The sequence below is a fragment of the Bidens hawaiensis genome, unplaced genomic scaffold, assembly GCF_021521415.1.
Source record: "Bidens hawaiensis isolate Kalapana, Puna unplaced genomic scaffold, B.hawaiensis_p1.1 tig00020044_1, whole genome shotgun sequence".
NCBI lineage: Eukaryota > Viridiplantae > Streptophyta > Magnoliopsida > Asterales > Asteraceae > Bidens > Bidens hawaiensis.
In genome coordinates, this window is record NW_027493052.1 from 205,059 (window position 1) to 213,177 (window position 8,119).

At 32.3% G+C, this 8,119-nt stretch overlaps 1 pseudogene; it reads left to right on the forward strand.

Moving 5' to 3' along the window:
- The first annotated feature begins 1,586 nt into the window (after positions 1-1,586).
- LOC143559824 (uncharacterized) lies at positions 1,587-2,658 on the forward strand (annotated as a pseudogene).
- The last annotated feature ends 5,461 nt before the right edge of the window (positions 2,659-8,119 follow it).

Genomic DNA, 8,119 nt, shown 5'->3' on the forward strand with positions numbered 1-8,119 from the left:
TAGTCTAGCTTCCATGACAACGAGTATCAGTTGCATTACGAAGGTTGCGTCGATTGAACAAATTCAGTAGCGTGGAAGGGAAGGATTCGGCAAGTAAGCGAACAAATCAAATGAAGGGCACATTCAAAAAAACATACGATCAAACGCAGTGGAATGAAAAGTCGCATAGAACAACATTGGTGTTAACCCTACCACTTATGATTGTAAGTTGAGAAAAAAGGTTTTAAAAAATACCCCTCATGTGACTTGCACATTGGGGTAAGGTTAACATCAGAACTAGCGGTGTTAAGTTATTGGATGGAAATGAGACAAAAACATAAACTAAATGACTGAACGAGGTAAAAAAATATTTTGGATTGAAAATGAGAATATGAACAAAAGACAACGTCTAAAACAATACTTAACTCTAAATAATTTTTTTAACAATTGTAGTGTGTGCATGTTTATGTTTTTATGTAGGTTAAATGCTTTTGTTGATATTAAAATACATATGTGTATGTTATAGATACTTGTTTATGATGAAATATATATGCATGTTATATGATTTTGTGTAGGCTACATATATTTATTGTGCAAAAACACACGGTAGGTTCATAAGTTTTTATTCATTGATTTAGATCGAAAAAAAATATATATAAACATTAACTTTGTTAGAAACGAATACATCTTTTTCCAGTATGAAAAATAACACCTATCATTTATAATTCTCACCAATTTTATGAGAAATGATTGTCTCAATCAACCTACTCTGAACTTTTTTATAAGGGGTTTATTTATGTATTTTTTTTTCTAAAGTTTGATTAAAAAAAACTCAAAAAGAATACTAAAAGAATAGAAAAAGGAGATGACTTTTGAATAAAAAGAAGTCTAATATATTAAAATGAAATGCAAATCAAAATAATAGAATAACAACATTTTAATAAATATACACTTTTCAATTAATAATACTTTTCCCACCCAACACTTAAAAAAAATCCCTCTTGAATACTCTTTAAATACTTACTATCTAGATTTTCTATCTGGCGCGTTGCGTCAGGGTAGTTGGCAAAATCCCAACATTGAAACCCGGGCGTTGGTAAAACACGAGCATTATGACGATGGGTTGACACGATCAGTCAATATCATCTTAAGGTATCGGAATTAGAACAAAAGGGTTGATAAAACTCGGGCGTTGCGGTGGTGAGTCGGTAAAACCTGAGCGTTGTTGGTCTCGGGATTTGTGGTGGTAAATCGACACAAATTTAATTTGTTTCAATTATGCTCGTTACGATACTGAAACTACGAAACAAAACAAAAATACAAAAGAAAAAAAACTTTGTCCAATATCGGACTGCCACTTGGACCAATAACAAAAAGATTCTAGCATCGCCAAACTTTCAAATTATATATATTAGATAATTCTCTCAAGTGCAAACTACACTCTTTTGAAAGAAAAAAAAAACTCCTCTTGAATACTCCTTAGTCCTTACTAATAATAGTTCAAGTGTGAGTGCGAACATAATAGTTCAAGTTTAATTAAACTTTACAATTACGTTTTATATATCATTAAGTACTTTCTAAGAATTGTTCAACTAATCCAAAAGAAGATGAAACATCAACGGCAACGTCCCACAAAAGGACATGACATGCTGTTTAGTGATGTAATTGTTGCCTGCGATGCACCGGATAGTGATTCGTGGGCTGATTCCAAACTAAGGTGGCTATGATCACAAACTATTGGCCGATTTGCTGAGATTCAAACTCCATTTGGAGCACGTAAGCTTACATGCAGATCATACAGCCTCTGGCCGCTGTCTTCGTTACATCGAAGACTACATTATCCAGAATCTTCTTCCCTTTTATGGTAAGCTTACATTTGTTGTTTTTACATGTTTCTGGTGTTATTTACTTGCTTTTAAACTTTCCATGTAACACTCACACATGTGACAACTATGTCAGCAATCGGACCATGAACATGCTCCATGAGGCAACCGAATTTGTGAAGAAATGTTTAGGCGGATCCCAAAATCATGCACTCCTTTTCTGCGGATCCGGCACTACAGCCGCTATTAAACGGCTTCAACAAGTCATGGGAATTGCAGTTCCGTCAATTTTAAGAGAGAAAGTGTTGAACTCATGTATAGAAAGTGAAGAAAGATGGGTCGTTTTTGTTGGTCCTTATGAACACCACTCCAAACTCCTTTCCTGGAGGCAAAGTTTAGCAGAAGTGATAGAGATCGGTCTAGATGAAGAAGGAATGATTGATAAGGATGATTTAAAGGCGCGTCTGGAGTTTTATCAAACCACTGGACGCCCAATGATGGGTTCTTTTTCCGCTTGTAGTAACGTTACTGGAATTTGTTCTGACACGCTCTTTAGCTCGAATGCTTCACGAGTTTGGAGCCTTGGCATGCTTTGATTTCACAACAAGGTAACTGCTTTATTTTGCATAATTGTTCAATGGTAACTAGAGTTCTGATGACAAGTACCTTTAATGTTGAATGCATATACAAAATCGGTCCATATGCAGAGATAGATATGAGATCAGGTGCTGCTGATGGCTATGATGCCATAGCCTTAAGTCCACACAAGTTTCTTGGGGGGCCCGGATCACCAGGAATTCTACTGATGAGCAAGGCCTTATACAAGCTGAAATTTGTTCCTTCTATAGGAATATGAGTCACTTTTTATATTAAAATTAATATAAATAATAAAGATACTCTCGTTATTAACATAAGAAAATAATTAGTACAAATATCGTAATACAAAATAAAAATAAACAATGAAAACATAACAAGTATGCTAAATGATTCAACTCAGAAACTTCAAATGATAAAGTCTTCAACTTGTTATTCAGCAACATCTTTTTGTAATCTCCGTAACAAGAACTTAAAATAATTTTTCAAACTTTTACATCAACAACGGCTTCTAGTAGTCTTTTAGGCTGCAAGAATAAACAAAACAAAAGTTGGCGGTTGAGGCTGAGGCACGTATTCAACACGCTTCTCTTAAAACAGATTCCACGCCTCTGCATAAGACAACGCGTCTGTCTCCCAGAATACAACAGCCGAAGCAGTTTGTACTGCCGGAGATGTCCATACGCCCGAGGTTACATTAGGTAAATTATAGTGTTAGGACTTGTGAAAAAAAGATAATAAAAGAATGAAAAGGTAGATTAATCGAATAGAGAAACTCATCTTTATAGGCTCTCAACATATGGGTCTTCAAGACTTTCTTCTTCTCCAAGAACTCTTCATGTATGCATACATTTTCCCTTGTATTTTTAAGCTTATATTTTTTCTAGCATTTTTCAAAATGAGGCACATAGCCTATTATGTATAAGAGTTATGGATGATGAATAATCTCACTTAATTAGAGACATAAAGTTTAATAAAAACTAATCAAGTCCATAAAGAGCTCTATTCAAGAGTTTTTCACCATATGAAGATTTTAATATTAATATAAATTCTCATAAATCAAACAAGTGACATGAAGAATTTAATATTAATAATTTAATAAATTCCATTCACATTATTCAGTTTCCAACAATCCCCCACATGAATGGAAATTGATCAAAACACACAAAGTATCCAATCTAACCTCGACAGTTGAGTATTGCAGGATAGGTAGGTGTTAGCTTTGAACCTTCCTTTGTGAAGTACACTTAGTCTCCTAGCAGTTAGTAGACGCGGTGTCATTGAACAAACCCCCATTGGTGTAGACGACAATACACTTCACACAATACTCTCCCTAGCCGGGTACATCCCCTCATTGTCGTGTCCATTATGGTCCTGGAACACTAGCCTGGTTCTGTGAAAGCTCTAGGAATTGCGCACCCCACAATTTCATTTGAAGCGACCCCACTTCTCTTTCACATAGGTGATTATCCTTAAATCATTAAAAGCATTAAGCTTACAAATCATTAACCATACATTATGCTTAGCCTAACAAAATGTCACTGTTGTTATAGGAATGGACTAGGAAGTAATTAGACTCCCCCTTTTAATTTAGGAGGATATATATATTAGCTTATGTGTCAAATTATACATAAGTTATGCCCCACAGTGACCACCCTTGGATATATAATTAGGTTGTCCTATTGAACTTAGATCTGGGATCTCCAGTCGACTAAGTTAGGTTTTCTTTTATATACTCTTTTTCATGGGCTTTAGTCTCATTCCACAACATGATCTCTACTAAACCCTTAGGTTGTTGGATCCATAACATTATCGTTGACTTTGTGTAGTCACTATAGATAACTTGCGTAGTTGAGATCAGTTGTCATGATGTGTTCTTAACTTATAAGTTAATTTTGCCTAATGTCAACTTTCTAAGACTATAACCTTAGTGGCCACCTGAATCTGGTTATAATATTTGTCTTTGTAAGATACACTTATCATTAAGGCAAAAACATCTCCGTTATGCACTACGACCTTTTTATCCTTCGCTTAGTCGTGTGTTTGCAATGTTAGATTGGATTACAACAATCCTCATTGCTAAACCTTCGAAGTTTAAATGCAAGACACCTCCACATTTAAGTGCTATTGGATAACATCATCCAACATTTGAATGGGGTAAAGAAAGGTTCTTCCTTTTAACACAAGTTTGATAAATCATATCAATTACCATTTCTATATACTTCTAAAGAGTAGTTTTTTAAAAGGCTCCCCCTCCCCCCCCCCACATTTCTTGCATTTTGATATAGCTTGTTTAACTCTACTTATGAAGACAACTCGAAACTCATGATTTGAACAAGACGACCACGTCTTTGTATCAATGAGTTCATTAATGCTTACTAATAAAGTAACACTTTTCATAAGTTTGTTATTAAATATCACCAAATTAGAAGGATTCTAAATCACCCTCTAAGGCAAACCTTTTAAGTTAAGATCTTCTTAAGATCCTCATAAGTTATATTATTTCCTTATATTAAATGAAAACCCACTTCAAATTTGTCTATGCAGAAATTCATTCATGTGTTTGTGTATCTTTTGAATGTTTCACGTTAACTAGTCTTCGCAAAGCACCATAGTTAACAAGTACTAGTCTAGCATGCTTTAGACTACAATACTTTAGCATGTGAACAGAAGATGCATCATTCTGATTCTTCACAGCCATAATATTATTACAATATCACTTTCAAACATTCACCCCTTAGTTTAGACAAACTTATGAGACTTATTCACAATCCCCAAACGTTAATATCAGGAAAGTCTCAGAAATTATTGTATATAGATCATACATAATTTTTCATTCAATTAAGGAACATAACTCTTTTGCCTTTAATCTTCAAAGTTTCAACATTAACTTATATGGATTTTAAATGTAAGTCTTAATCCAAATCATTTTGATGAATACATTCATCACCAACAAGATGAACATTACTCATCTACAGTAACTATTATGTCGAGATAAAGTCAACTTGATTGACAATCAAACTCTTGTAATTTACATTTGCATAAAGTGATTTATACAATTCGTTGTTGCTCTTGAAACTATTTTTAAGATACTCTCCCTAAATGAAAGACAAACTTTCACATAGTTCAAAAAAATGAATGGGAGTAGAAACATCTAAATGTTCATTGCTATTGTAAGCTTATCATAATAAATCTCTTAAGATTTATTTAAATTCATTTACAATAATAACATATATTTCTTTATATATGATCAATGTATTTATGATTCACACTCGATGAATTTCCAAAGATATAATCCTTCAATAATTTTCAAGGATTCAAATATCTCATCAACATATATTAATTCATATATTATAATTCATACTTACTGAACTTCCAAGAAGTTTAATTTCTTCTTAACATACATCAACTTATATGTTATAATTCACACTTAGTGAATCTCAAGGATTCAAATATAATATTATTGTGTATTTCATTTTAATTAATACACTCACCATGTTCTTTCATGACCCTCTCAATATGTAGCTATACATTCGATATCTCATCTTAGACTTTAGTCAATAAACTCACAAGTTGTTTCTTATGCAAATTCTTCTTGCACTATCCGTTTAAATTATCCATTTTATTTTAAAATGCTAATTTATTTCGTTATATAATAGCATGTGTTATCCGAATATATTGAACACAAAATAACAATACAACCGAACATACAAAATAAAGTGTAAAACGCTTTTTAATAGTAATTCAAACGGATAAAAAGACGACATCTAGATAACAAATCTCAAAGTGTTATTATCTTCAACACCTTTATTGTCCAATCGAAATTATCGCAATGATATCCTTTTATGCCATGACTTGAGGCGCTCCCTCAATAGTTTTTTATGAACTCATAACGATAAGATCCTTGTTTCATCTTGAAACTATATACTTAAACAATCAAAATTTGTCCAAAACAATAAGGTGTTAACTAAATGCACGTTGTAATAACAAAACTTATGTTCATGGCAACACCAAAATTTTATTTTATCGCTTATTCTATAAAATAATTTGTTTCTTTCGAAAAGGTTTTAAACCGTTGGTTTCACAAAAGAAATCGTATCTAACACGCACATTAGACTATTAAAATGTTTAGACAAGCGTTGTTTAAAGTTATAAGATAACTCTTTCTAACACACTTATTATTAGAAAAAAAAAACATTGAGACATTTATTTTAACTATTTGTTTTTCTATAGTATATCATGAAACCTTTAGTTCATAAAACCTTAATAGCCCAAGAGTCACTTCATTAACACATAGTTAAAGCTTTCATTAACACTTAGACAAGTCTTCCATTAACTCATAATTAAGGCCATGATTATCGGTGACTTAATGAGAGGATCTTAATAGACACACATGAAAGTCTCATATGTATTATTTTACTATAACCAAACATGAAAGTCTATGTTTATATTTCACTAAAATGCACTCAATGGATGTCTCCGTGCACTATTTTCTAACACACTCGTTAGAAATAAACGATTACACAAACCGTTATAACACTTATTGGTTTATAAAATCAACCAAACCTAACATGCTCATTAAGAAATAAATGATTACAAAAATCATTATAAGGCTTATTAATTTACATAAAATAAACTACTTCTCACACTCGTTTTAAGAAACGAGACGTTTTGACAAACGTTTTAAACCATAATATTTATAACTTGTAAGAATTTCTGACACACATGTTAGAAAATGAAGAACTTAAAAAACTTATTTCTTATAAAATCAATCCGGTCTAACATGCACGTTCGAGAACTTAATTATTGTTCACAAAGAACATAGGTTTACACCAATAAACCCGATCTAACACACAAGTTAGAAAAAATAACGATTGAAAAATCATCTTAGATCGAACGATTGAATCATAAACCATTCGTCTTGTATCATGGTATAGGATTTAAGATTATATCATATCTTTTTAAATCCATACACAACAATTTGTACTACATGCATATTTTCAAAAACAAATATACAAGATTGTCGCAACAATCACAAAATAATTTTAATATTTTTCGTAAACCCAATATCCTTAATAAAAAGGTTTAAGATTGCTTTAACAATCTTATGGAATTCTGTTTTAAGATTGTAGGAATATGGGTCACTTTTTATATTAAAATTAATATAAATAATAACGATACTCTCGTTATTAACATGAGAAAATAAGTAATACAAATATCGTAATACAAAATAAAAATAAACAATGAAAACATAACAAATATGCTAAATGATTCAACTCAAGAACTTCAAATGATAAGGTCTTTAACTTGTTATTCAGTAACATCTTTTTGTAATCTCCGTGACAAGAACTTAAAAATAAATTTTCAAACTTTTACCTCAACAACGGCTTCTAGTAGTCTTTTAGGCTGCAAGAATGAACAAAACAAAAGTTGGCGGTTGAGGCTGAGGCACGTTTTCAACACGCTTCCCTTAAAACAGATTTCGCGCCTCTACATAAGACAACGCGTCTGTCTCCCAGGGTACAACAGACGAAGCAGTTTGTACTGCCGGAGATGTACATGCGCCCGAGGTTACATCAGGTAAATTATAGTGTTAGGACTTTGATGTGCTAAAAGTAGTTATAAAATTATTAACTAAAATTACGCTAATCTAGACACTAAGTAATGATTCTAGACTTTTAACCTAACTAAAACTACTAACCGGAAAGTGAACCGGTCGACTC